Consider the following 12495-nt stretch of genomic DNA (forward strand, 5'->3'; position numbering starts at 1 on the left):
GCCCACTTCTTGCTGCCCCTGACCACTCACTCCAGATTCCAGCCATCGCAGAGCTGTCCACACTCCCAAACAGGTGCCAGGCTTTTCTACCTCCCCTCTTTTACCCACCTTGTTGCCCACCACTTCTTTAAACTCACCTCTTCTTTAAAACCCAGTTGAAATACCACTCCACATTTCCTAATGCTTGCAAATGCAGCCAAACTAATCTCCAACTTTTTTATTCTCCTGTAACATATTGTATCTATCCCTATTAAACCACTAATCACATCCCACTTGGAATTATAATTTGCCATGTACGTATCTGCCTCATTCAGCAGAATGTAAGCTTCAGAAAAGCAAGGACCATATCTTGTTTATCTCCATATCCAGTATAAAGTTTAAAACACTTTATGTCCCCTAGTAAATGCCTAAGTGTTCATAATTTAAATGACTTTTTTCATTTTGCTTGCATGACTAAGGGTGGATGAAAATGAACATCTCATAAAACTGTGTGAGTAAAAAGGCTGTGACCTCCCATCTTCTGGAACAGTCTAGAACTACCATCTTTGGAAGCAAAAGGATGAATTCTGGAATTTTCTTCCAGTCCATGGAGTCCATGATGATAACACACAAAGGATCAGGACAGTGCAGATTCAGTGACTCAGTTCACTCAGCATCTTTCAATCTCTAAGCACATCTGGGTGACAAGGTCAACAGTTTCTTTGTTCTTTTGATTCGATCCTGACCTCATGAAACTGTCACATTTTTCTGCCCTGCCCTGTTTTTGTTTCCAACATGCTAAAGTGATGGCTATTCTCTGTACCCCCTGACCACTATTACCACCTAGGACTCATTCCTTCTCCACTTTGCTTCGTGCCCTGAGGCACTGACTCTATGGAATTAATCTCCAAATTCCTTTTCTTTCTAAGATCCAGTTGGGTTCCACCATCAAGTCACCAAAAGAGATGAGAGTGCAGAAGAAGAGAGAACTGGGCATATCCCCTCCACTGCCCCCTCTCTGCTGCAGCGCTGGGCTCTGGCATCGGTGCACCTGTCCCTCAGCACCTGTCCCACTCCTGCCAGGTGACCCCTCTCCCAAGCTTCAGTTGTCTGTGCTCCATTTATGCTGGTCCCTGTCCTCTCTACTTCAGGGCCGGGGATGGTGGTGGCCCTGCTCCTCGGCCCTGTGTGCCTCCGCTGCAGCTCTTACTGGCTCCCTTGCCTTGCCCACACCTCTACACAGTCTGTGAAATATCCTTCAGATGCCCATTGGAGCGTGCCTTATTTTATGCCAGGACACAGACTGGTATGGTTGCCGTGACCTTTGCTCCATGACCTGCATTAAACTTTTGCATTATCAAGAACTATTCAGAGTTTTGCACTAGCTCCACGAAGCGGCTGTGAGGTTCTCCAGAGAAGCCCTGGGTAGTGTTTTCCTTGCATTTTCTGAAGTCTGAGTGTATCTTCACCAACGACTCAGATATTCTGTTTGTTTCTACAACTGCTGTACAACTTCCATATTCAAGAATCTATCTCCTTCTCTGATACAAAAATAACACTTGCCCTGTCTGATCTGATTGCTTATGTTCAGGAGATGGGGAGGGAAGGAGCGGATAAGGCCCAATGGTTACTAAAGTCTCTGTTTAATTGGGTCTACAACCCAATAGATTAAATTATGCTTCCCCAAAGACTTCCTCCCTCTCCAGAGCTGAAGGGTCTGGATGTGGAGATGGTCGGTCTGTGAGCTCAGAATAAACCCTTTTCTGCATCTGTGTGCTGCCGGGAGGGTGGAAGCTCTCCCCAAGAGCGGACCAGAGGAAACTCAACCACAAGCCTGTAGAGGGCAGAGAGGTCTGCCTTTTGCTTTTGCTCCCTTCCTCGCTGTTTCTCTCTCCCTCTCCCTTCCGCCCTGTTCTCTCTCTCTCTTGTTTCCTTTCTTTCTTTTTGCAGAAAAGGAGCAGTGGTGGAACGAATACCACTGAGACACTAGTAACATTTTTGCACATAGAAGGTGATGAACAAATGTGGGTTTGATATGAACAGTTTGAGATTCGGGCTGTCTTGTTCCTAGAGGCCAGATGATCATTGTTGGCCTAAAAGTTTCAGGAGTTCATTTTTGGTCTTCCTTCCATTCCCTATATTTGGGCCAGATTTAAAAACCTGGAGTCCGAGTGTGGCTTATGTTTTCTCCTGCGCCCTCACCTTTCCCTTCTGCCCCCTTGCCCTGACCAGGAAAGCAATTACGGCTTCCCTGGAAGCCTGAATCAGATATGAATGAAAGAAGCAAGCCTTCCCTTGGAAAGCAGAGGACAAAAGGAAATGAATGCTTCCATTTCTGTTTCCTTCAGGCATATTAAAGCGGACTATCACTGGAAAAATCTAAGAGATATATTGTTAGGTTCAAAGGAGATATAATTGCAGAATGATATAAACCATGTGCAATTCCATTTATGCATATGTAGAGAGAGTATTTGTTTTACTATGTGTATATAAACACATCACCAAAGACTGGAGGGGTCCACACAAAACTGCTAATAGGGGTTTCCTCTGGGAGTGGTTTGGGGCAAGAGGAAAGGAGATATTCACCTTTTACTCTATATGCTTCTGTAATTGATTTTTTTTTCAGTGACATTATCTGTTTTACATTTTGCTTGCATAGTAACACATGGATTCAACTACCAGTAGTGAATTCTTTAACAATCCTTTTAGGCCTTTTCTTTCCTCTACAAGAAACAAATTACTTTTTAAGTTAAAAAATATGAGATTTCTTCACTTGAAATATATTCTCCATCATTCTGGGGTGTCACTGTGCTTCATGATCATGATTTAAAATAGATAGTAATGAATCACCTTCCACGCAGTGAGTTTGACTCAGTTAAGTAAAAATGGTTCAAAGGAAATCAAAATTAGGAATTAATCTCCTCCTCTCTTATCACAATTATGCTACTTCTGCTGAGTTTTATTGCTTGTGTTCTGGGAGATGGAAGAAGAACTTGGGAATAAGGGGGCACTGGGTGTCAGGGTCTGGACTGTAACTGGGACTCATGTCAGATTTGACCTCTGCCCCTTACTGCTCCGTCTGCGGCCTTTGTAAATGTTCCCTGAGCCTCCAGCCCTCACAGCAGATACTCCCTTCTCAGAGTGTCTGTTTCTCTGGATCACTTTCAGCTTATCTCAAAAGTTCATATTGTTGTCCTTTATGCCTCATTATACTACAAGAGGCTCTTTGAGGACAGAATGCAAAATCTTTCTCATCTCTGTGTTGCCCGTGTCTGCATCTAGTGCCTGACACAAAGTGGGGGCTCACAACATATGTATCACATGAACATCTGAATGAATGAAGAGTTGGCTCAACCTAACAATGTGTCCGCTTTGTGTCTTCCACTGCACTGGAAGGTTCTCAAGGACAGGGGCCAGTGTCTGACATCTTCTACCTCCCCTGTAGTGCTTAAGAAAAGTAAGGATTTGGCAATGTTTTGCTGATCAATGTCTCTGATTTTTACAATAAAAAATACTCACAGAGATTTATGTCTTGATTTTTTGCCACCCTTTGGACAAGCAAAGGGAGGAGAGATACAGTCTTCCCCTCATTTTATGGGTAATTCAAATGAGGCACAGAAAGGTGAGAAGTTTTGACAAGTGAGGGGAATGGAAAGTGGCCACTCTCTCAAGACCTTTCTGGCCCCCTCAAGGGCCCGGTGTTTTCTTACTGTGCATTTCCTCCTCTCCTTCAGGGAGCATGCCCAAGCTCAGCAGAGAGACCATTGCTGAGTGATCTCTGAATTTCAGGTAGTTAGAGGGGAAAGTGGCACTTCATAATTAGACAGCAATAACATCATTATTTGAAGGCGCCATATAATTACATCCCTCCTCCCCAAGCTCCTTTAGCTGCTTCAGCTGGGATCTCTGGTTCCTGTCCCCTTCCTGTCCTGTGTCAATGCAATACCACTGGGCCGATATTAGGTGTTTGCCAGAGATGGCTGTATCTTAATAAGGGAGCCATCCTCCAGTGGACTCTAAAAACTCAGAACATTTGAGCTGTCCTGGTTACTATGTGGCAAACTCTACTTTATATTATTTTGCTCATGGTGCCAGATAAATGGGATCAGAGATTGAGATCATAGTGAGGCCATTAAATCTAGATGTTTCTTCAATATTTATTTCAAAAGGACTCTATGATCCCCATACACTGTGCTGAGAATCCCCTCCCCCCACACACACACCCCAGAAAGCCATATGTAATTCTTCCTTATTGCAACTTCCAGTCCCATAACAACAGATATGCTATTGTTTTAGGTTTGAAAGAAAAGAAAAATCACCTCCACCCTCCACCAAAGAAAAATATCTGCACTTTTCCTTGTTCTTGAGATGGATGCAGCCTCTGAGCAAGCAACCCACCCAAATATAAGGGCAGAGAGTGAAAAGCAATCAGCTCAGGTAGAAATAGCAGGGCAACTTCCAGTCAATAGCATACATCACCCACTTTGAAAAATGGCTGACTGGAATGCATACCCTGTCTCAAGAAAGGAAGGGCCAAAGGAGTCGTTAATGAAAGCAAGAAACTCAGTTTTACATCTCATTCAAAAGATGGATTCACTGTACTCCTCTGGATCCAGGTGGGTGAGTTAGTTTAGTATGGAATTTGTCTGCCCTCGCTGAAAACTCTGGTTAGGCAATGAATTATTCCAACTAAATTAACTGTATCGATCCCCTCCCCTTTCTGACAGTTTGCAGATATTGCTATCAAATCATGCTCCATGCAAGTGTCAGTTTTGCCACAGATCTCTGAAGAGGGGAGCACATATTCTCTTGAGTTTCGTAGAGTCTAATAAATACTCAGGGGATATAAGAGGACTTGAGGGGACCAGCCAATGACATAGCCCTATGATGAGACCAGCCTGTTAACTTGCAAGGTCAACACACTCAGCTGATAGGAACAAAGTCGTGGATTTGTTCCACGTTCTTACCAGGCAATACCTCGTCATGGTCACGGGTTCCGCCTTAACTCGTGCCAATTTTCATGCAATTTCAAGAGGCCCATAAAGAAAATCAGGCAAAAGAGTGTAGGTAAAAACTGTAATCTATCACAATTCTGGAAAAATCATCAGACCATATGAATAGGATATATGATGAAACTTTTATAAACTGTAAAGTGTCAGACTCTTTCAAGGTGAAGGTATGCATCACTTCATTAGGGGCTTGCTTCCTTGATGTTAATTTTTCTTTCCCATCGTAATGACCAAATTCGCCCTTTTCTGAATACTAAAATCTTAATCCAAAAAAGAAAAGAGATCTTTCTCTGTCTTATCTAGTTGAGCTGTTCTTTTTTGGCCAAAAACTACCATACTAATGCTGTTGAGTGTACTTTAAGGATGAATCGTCTAAAGATGAATGGTCTGGCTCAGATATCTAACAAATGTGTACTATAAAGTATCATTTTTATGCACATTAAAGGCCCTTATCACATACTGAAATATTTATGGATGAAAGGATATGGTGTCTGAGTTCACTTCAAGATAATCCAGTGAGATGGGAGGAAGCAGTGAAGATGGATGAAATTGAACTGGCTATGGCCTGATCATGTTGAGGCCGGCTGCTGGCATGTTGGAGCTCTGGTAACAGAGGTTTTCTAACATTACCATGCATCAAAATTATCAGAAAGCTTTTTAAAACACAGATAGCTGGGCCCCACCCCAAAGATTTTGATTCAGATGGTCTGGGGTGGGGCCTGAAGATTTACATTTACATTTCTCAAAAGTTCTAATGTTGTTGGCCCAGGAACCCCACATGAAGAACCACTGTATTATACTATACTGTCTGTTTCTATGTGATTAAAAAAAATCAAGTGGGGCTGAACTGGGCTGGCACAACAAGATAGAGGAGAAGGAGTTTCTACCTCTGCCGGCTCAAACCTTCAGACAACAGAAAAAAAAAAAGACAGAAAAGAGACACAGACAACAGAAAAGACATGGAACCTTCAACTCAATTTAAACTGGGCTGAGTTTGGGAAAAATTAATGTTGGTTTTCCTCACTTACTGTACACCTATATCCATATAACTGTTACAGAGTGTGATAGCTTCTCAACTGGTTTGGGACTATACCATTAAGCAATAAGAATATCTAGGATTTCTAACTATTTCTTTTTTTTAATACAAGAGCTACAGTTAGGTTGTGATTTATACAGCTTGATGGTACCACTTCCTATATTTGCCTGAGACTTGGGTTCAAAATGTAGAGTCAGAAATATTTTCCTCCAGATCCTTCAGATACATCTAGTTCTAGAAGGTGCATGTGGAATTTCCTGGGTCTATTTGGGTATAAAAGCATCAGACGATGAAGAAAGAAAATCTGAAGTTTCAGATTGGATTGTCACATGTAGGACACCAGGACTTTATTTCACTTATTTGTAGCTTTATTTCATTTGGAATCATTTAGCAAACGATTGTTGTAGGCCTGGCATTGAGTAATATGCTCTGGAATATAAAAAAATGAATTCCAAAAAATGGTCCTTGACCTTGAAGACCTCACATACTGTTTGGGAGGTAGATATGTAAATAAATAATTATAGTTTAACTTTAACAATTATATAATAAAGATAGGAAGAATGCCATGGAAACCTAGATGAATAAGCTCTTCATTTCTGACTGAGGGAGGGTCAAAGGGGAAGCAAACCTCCGATGGGATGATTGTTCAGCTGATATTCAAGCAATGTGCACCTGTTTGTTAGGCAGAGGGATGCACGAAGGAAGAAATGCATGCCGGGAGAGGAAATAGTATAAGAAAGACATGGAAAAGTAACAGTGGCTGCCACCTCTAATCAGTACAGAGTAATCTGATGGGACTAACATGTGAGCTGTGAAGGAAGGGGCTGGCAATGAGACATAAAACGTATGTTTATTAGACTTGTCCTACACATCATGACAAAAAGCTAAGACTCCATCTTGGGGATCTTCCATGCTGTGCAGCATGGGAAGACGCAACGGAACTGAATTTCAAAGAAACGGATGTGGGGAACAGTGCATTAGACAGTGGAGAGGGGCTGGTTAGTCCATGGACTACATGGTGAGCTGAGGAAGCTCTGAGTTCAGGTAGTGATGGTGATAACCAGGTCTAGGGCTTGGTAGTTCAGAATATTTAGGTAGGAGGCCCATTGCTAGCATATTAGTAGAAAACATGTGTGTGCATATGTGTATGTGTAAAGGTTTGAATATATATAACCTTACATAACGTTATAAAGACAGGTAAACATAAAAGTTATATATATATATATTATATGGACAGAAGGAAGGAAGAGAAGGAGGGAGACTTCAAGGAAGAAAAATACTGTATACAATAAGCAGATAAGAGGAAGTAAAATTGTCATCTAGGCTTAAAGGGATTTAAGATGGAGCTGTCACCCAGCTGCTATAAAGGCTCGCTCCTGTGTGACACAGGCCTAGGATGTGTGTCTGTGTGTCTGTGTACAGAGGGGTTTATGAAAAATAATAATGGAGAAAAAGGATAAATGCAGTATAATTTCTAAGACTTGAATACCACAAATGAGTCATCAGCTGGAACTGCACTTTGTCTTCCAATATTTTCCACATAATTAGCCTGTTCTCATACACAAAAAGAGTCCATGGCATATTCTGAAACGACACAGGACTCGTCCTGAGCACTGAGAGGGATGCTGAGGCTTGCCCTTGGTGCCACTGCAGGAGTGTGGATGAAGGGCCTGGCCTATGCCCTTGGCTGGGATGCCACAAGGCATTGGGGCACTGCCACCTCCCTCCATAACACACCAAGATATTTTCTTCCCTGTGAATTATGCACTCTTCAGGCCTTCACTGGGAGAGAGAATGCTGCTCCCATGTGAATTAAATACCCAGTGCCCTGCATGCCTGAGTGTGTCAAGGCTAAACAGGTCTATTGTTCTTAAACAGTCATGCCAGACAATTGTCTTCTTGTGTAGAATGATGCTGAAAAGATAAAAATAGCTTTCATGTCTATAGTGCTATGCATCTTAAAGTGTGTTCCACATTTTGCAAACTATATATAGGCTTGATTCATTACCCATCCCCATAAAATACAGCCAGAGCAGTGCCAGGCACATGCCAGATGTTCGACAATGGCTTAATAACAGAGTGAAAAATAAGTTAAATTGGATTTGGAAAATAGCGAATGGGATGTGGGGCACTAGGTAAAACTTTAGCATTCATTCAGCATTATGCCTTTCAGGGTAAGAGCTGGCTGTGAACTTGGACACTGTTCCTACCCTTGTGGAGCTGATGGATACCCAGGAAGACAATTGGAGAAATTTTACAGCCCAGTATGATTCATGTTAAGTTTGAATCAAAATATGTGGTACCATGGTCCTTACTGACCTTGAAGGGAGTGTTTGCAATTAGCCACCCTGGTACCAGCATCCGTTGCTTTAGTAAAGCTTTGCAGCTGATAAAACTATAGAATATGTAACTCTATAGTTCTACAAATCAAGGTCGAGGAACCCAGACTGCAGGCTGGACTTAGAGCCTGGTCCTGGGGAAGAGGAGAGGAGGGAAATCACAAGTTGAATGAGTTGGGGAAAGACTGAGTGCACTCAGAGACAGATGAACATGAAACCATTTGGGCATAACCAATGAGGGCAGAGGGGTGCAGGCAGACTCCAGGGCCCTTGCTGGTATTCTTGGGGGTGGGGATTGGTCACTCAGAACAATCTCCCTTGACAGAAAGGGCACCGGGGAAGCATCCCAAATATTTCCACAAGCAGAGTGGTGGCCTCTGCAGAACAGACAACAATAGGCTTGTCAGATTGGAGGGACCCCACAGAGCCACGTCTCTATCAGTCATTTTTACAGATGAGAAATCACTCTGGGTTCGTTAAATGGATACAAAAGTTAGCAGTGTCCAGGGCACGGGCCAAATCAAGAGGCTCACCGTGACCCCTCACTCAGGCCTGGCCTTGAGTTGAATCAGTGGGGCAGACTGGCCTTTGGGGGATGCTTCTGAAAATTGAGTGGCTGGCTCTTGGGGCCTTCCACACTACTCTGGAGAGATTGACTGCAGTGAACAGGGGTTAAGTTCTTACAATCCACCTACATGAATGTGACCAAGAAATTCAGTTCAGATAAATGAAAAAGAAATAGACTGGAAGATTGTAACTGTCCAGGTCAGACCAGCTGCCACAGAAAGAAGACCATGTGGTTTCTGGAAGTATATATGGCAGCCTTATTAACTGACCAAGGAGTCAGATTACCCTGAACTCCTCCGATGGGCCTGTTCCCACTGTGTTTAAATCCCTGGACAAGGAGGTCCTAACCAGCCTTGGCAGGATATATGAAAAAAAGGTGCTGTGGCTTATAATGTATCTGTGCAACGAATATTGTGAAGACATTACACAGGAAAATCCCCACTCATGATGGCTGCGCATCCCATAAAACAACCTCTCTCCCTCCTTGTTCAGGGCGATGGTACCTCATGAGCACAGGAAGACAGTGAGAGGGTGTCCGCCATCGTGCGCGAGAGGAGGACAACAGCACGATGATAGGAATGCCCGACTGACAGCTGGGACCTTGGGCTGCATCTCAGCCCTGCAGCTTCCTGTAGGGCCTCAGGCAAGTGGGCCTAGAAGGACGCATCTAGAAAGGATTTGGCCTGACAGATGACCTCCAGGGCAATTTCTGTCTTACTAAAAAGCCAGTGAGATTTTTCATAAATTTTTCTTCCACATATACATCAAATATATGGATACTTCTCTCCTAGAGAAATTCACATATTCATGCCACACGTCTCTGTTAAATACCCAACACAGGCCTTTGCACAAACTGAGGGAATATAAATGTTACAGACACTGGACTAAGCCAAGAGGAAGGTCACTGGAAAGCGGTGAGGGGCCAGGGTCTGCAAGGTCGGTCTGTACTCCGTGCTCTGGGTGCTGAACGGCGGTACGGCCCCACCCCGCCCAGAACGCCCTGCCTCCGTTTTTGTCCCGGATTGCATAGAACTCTGGCGGCAGGGCTGCTGCCAGGGAAGTGGGGCTGGGCCTTCTGAAACTTCTTGTCCAGCGGGCAGCAGAATCTGGAGCCAGCTCTCGCTCTCGGTGGGCCTTGCCCGCCGGGTGGGGTGGTTCCGAGGACGCAGCACTTGGCAAGGAAGGCCTGGGGCGGGTTGAGGGGTGGGGGGAGGTAGTTGGGGGCTGTTGAACTCAGCCTCCCGGGCTACACGCCGGAAGAAGCGCCGGAGAGGATGCCACCTGCTGGTGAGGGACCCCAGCTTGCACGGTGGGCGCAACGGAGACGTGGAGCCTGGATGTGCGGCGAACAAGAATTCGAGCAGTTTTCCGAGTGGCTGGGTTGCCGCTGTCCCTGGAGGGCCGCCACCTCCACAGGCCGTGCCTGCAGACCCTGTGCCCCGCGCGCCGCTGCGGACGCATTGGTTCCCGCCGGGGCAACGGACCTCCGCTCGGCTCCGCGGCCCGCCCTGCCCTCCGCAGGCAGCGCGCTCCGAGGTCTAAGACTCCGCTCCTCTCCATCAGGTGGAGCCGCCCGCGCCTCGCCGCCTCCCGCCCGCCCTCCTCGCCGGCGAGCTGCTCGCAGGCACCTTGCAGCGCCAGGAGGTTAACCGAGCCCCCGGAGGAGGTGAGGCCAGGGACCCGCCCGGGCGGAGATGGCGGGGCCGCCGTCGGGGCGGCGCCAGAGCCCGGCCGGCTGTGGGTCCTGCAGGTACCGCTGGCGTTCTCGCTGCCCCACGTGGTGGCTGCCGAACACTGCCGTGGTTTTTCCAGCACTCAGGGGTGAAACGCCTCCTGTCCTTTTTAGAGGCAGGCAGCTCATCACTTAATTCAAGCTTTTTTCCTTTCTGCTGGAGACCAGAGGCTGCGGGGAGGGGGAGGAGGGTGTGGGTGGAGAAGGGAACAGACCCAGCTGGCTGCAGAGATCTGAGCCAGTTTGGGGGGCATGAGGCCCGTCTCAGGGACCAGTGCAAGAAATAAGGTCCTTCGAACCTAGAACTCTCACCACCCCTCTTCTGCCAAGAGTGAGTGTGGTGTGGGGCTCACACGTTTTTACCGTGGACTTTCGCGCATGGTACGGTTCTCCAGCCTCCTGACCCTGTTTTGGTAATATTTCCCTGGGGGCTGAATTAAGCAAAAACCTGGGCCCCATGTCACTAAGGAATTAGCAATTAGAATGAAACAACAGCTTAAAGGATAAATGTTAGCTAAAGCATCAAATGTTGCTTTGTAAGGTGCAATCCAAATTCTAATATTATAAGTCTTATTCTTTGCAAGGCTTGGCCTTAGGAATGGCACACAGATCTGAAATTTTTTCCCTGCCCCCACAGATTTAATGGAAAGCTACTGCTAAAGTTACAGCACTATCCATGCGTGTTTACACTCTTAGTATGTTATTAGGCATATGTTGTTAAAATTATTATGCATCTTTGCATGTGTCTCCGAATTGCCTTTTCTGTTTCACTGTATTTTCTGCTATAGCCAAGTCCCTAGACTAAGGCTTTGCTAACACTTAGCTTCTGTGCCTTGTTTGCTAATTTAGCTGCTGGGGTGCATCTTTTGGGCCCTCTTAGTGTCTGTTGCTCAGTAGTTCTTTTTCTCCCCCAAAGCTTGCTTACAAATTTTGCTTTGATATGTTAACAGCCTTTAAGGAATGCAGTTAAATAAACTATTAAGAATAGAAAAGTCAACAAAGCAAATGCCTACTAATTAGCAGATCTCTGATGTCAACTACCAGATATCGCCCCCTCCACTCTTTCTTGTTCACAAATACCAAGAGATACATTTTTCAAGTTAACATCCACATGGAAACTTGGAAGTGGAATGTGCCCTGCAGTCAGCAAAGTCCCCAAAATATGTAATATTGATGGAAGAAAGGCTAAGAGTTTCCCAAAAAGAGCTCCCCAAGTTCCAGTGACTGACGAAAGTATGATTGATCTTATAACTGAATGGCACAAATCCAGAGAGCATCTTGCATTGTCCTCTGCTTACTCTCTATTTCCCCTTCCTCTATATAATGTTACATATTCTACATTGTTGTAACCAACCTTGCAGTTTGTATCTTATGTGTATCTGCTTTCACACTAACTTATGAACTCCTGAAAGCATGGTCTGTACCTAGGTTTTTATTTCCCCGAATGCCCTGCTTATTCTGGACATATCTAAATGTTTATTCTATATAGACCTCGATAAACTCACTTTGTTATCCTGGAGGAAGTACAGTTTGATTTGAGTGTGGGTTTCATGGCAGGTAAAAAACCTGAAGGTTCTTCGGAGGCAGTTGCCTATGACCTTGGCCTCTCCTTCACAATAGGATTCACAGCATCTCTTGGAGAAAAGGTATGCTCAGAGTGATGGAGCGCTCCTTAGAAGAGAGGCTTCAAATGCAAAAGCAGGCGACTCCCCTATCCTTGTTAGGAAATGGACAAACCAGGATAATAATAATAAATGGGCATGTGTCACATACCTAGTTGGTTTCCCCCTAGCTCCTTCATTTTTTTCTCTAGAAGTGGCAAAGCAAACTCAG

The 12495-nt window shown here is 45.0% G+C and overlaps 1 protein-coding gene across 6 annotated transcripts in view; it reads left to right on the forward strand.

Moving 5' to 3' along the window:
• The first annotated feature begins 10193 nt into the window (after positions 1–10193).
• Positions 10194–12495, forward strand: part of KIRREL3 (kirre like nephrin family adhesion molecule 3) — a 518771-nt gene continuing 516469 nt past the window's right edge. For 2 of the 6 annotated variants that reach the window (XM_073239497.1, XM_073239498.1), the window contains exon 1: positions 10200–10596. The gene's annotated coding sequence lies outside the window, so the exon portion shown is untranslated. Of the gene's footprint in view, positions 10597–12495 lie in introns of all 6 variants that reach the window. The other 4 variants (XM_017663648.3, XM_073239499.1, XM_073239501.1 and 1 more) reach the window with 3 other exon arrangements.

This window comes from Manis javanica, chromosome 6, assembly GCF_040802235.1.
Source record: "Manis javanica isolate MJ-LG chromosome 6, MJ_LKY, whole genome shotgun sequence".
NCBI classification, from domain to species: domain Eukaryota; kingdom Metazoa; phylum Chordata; class Mammalia; order Pholidota; family Manidae; genus Manis; species Manis javanica.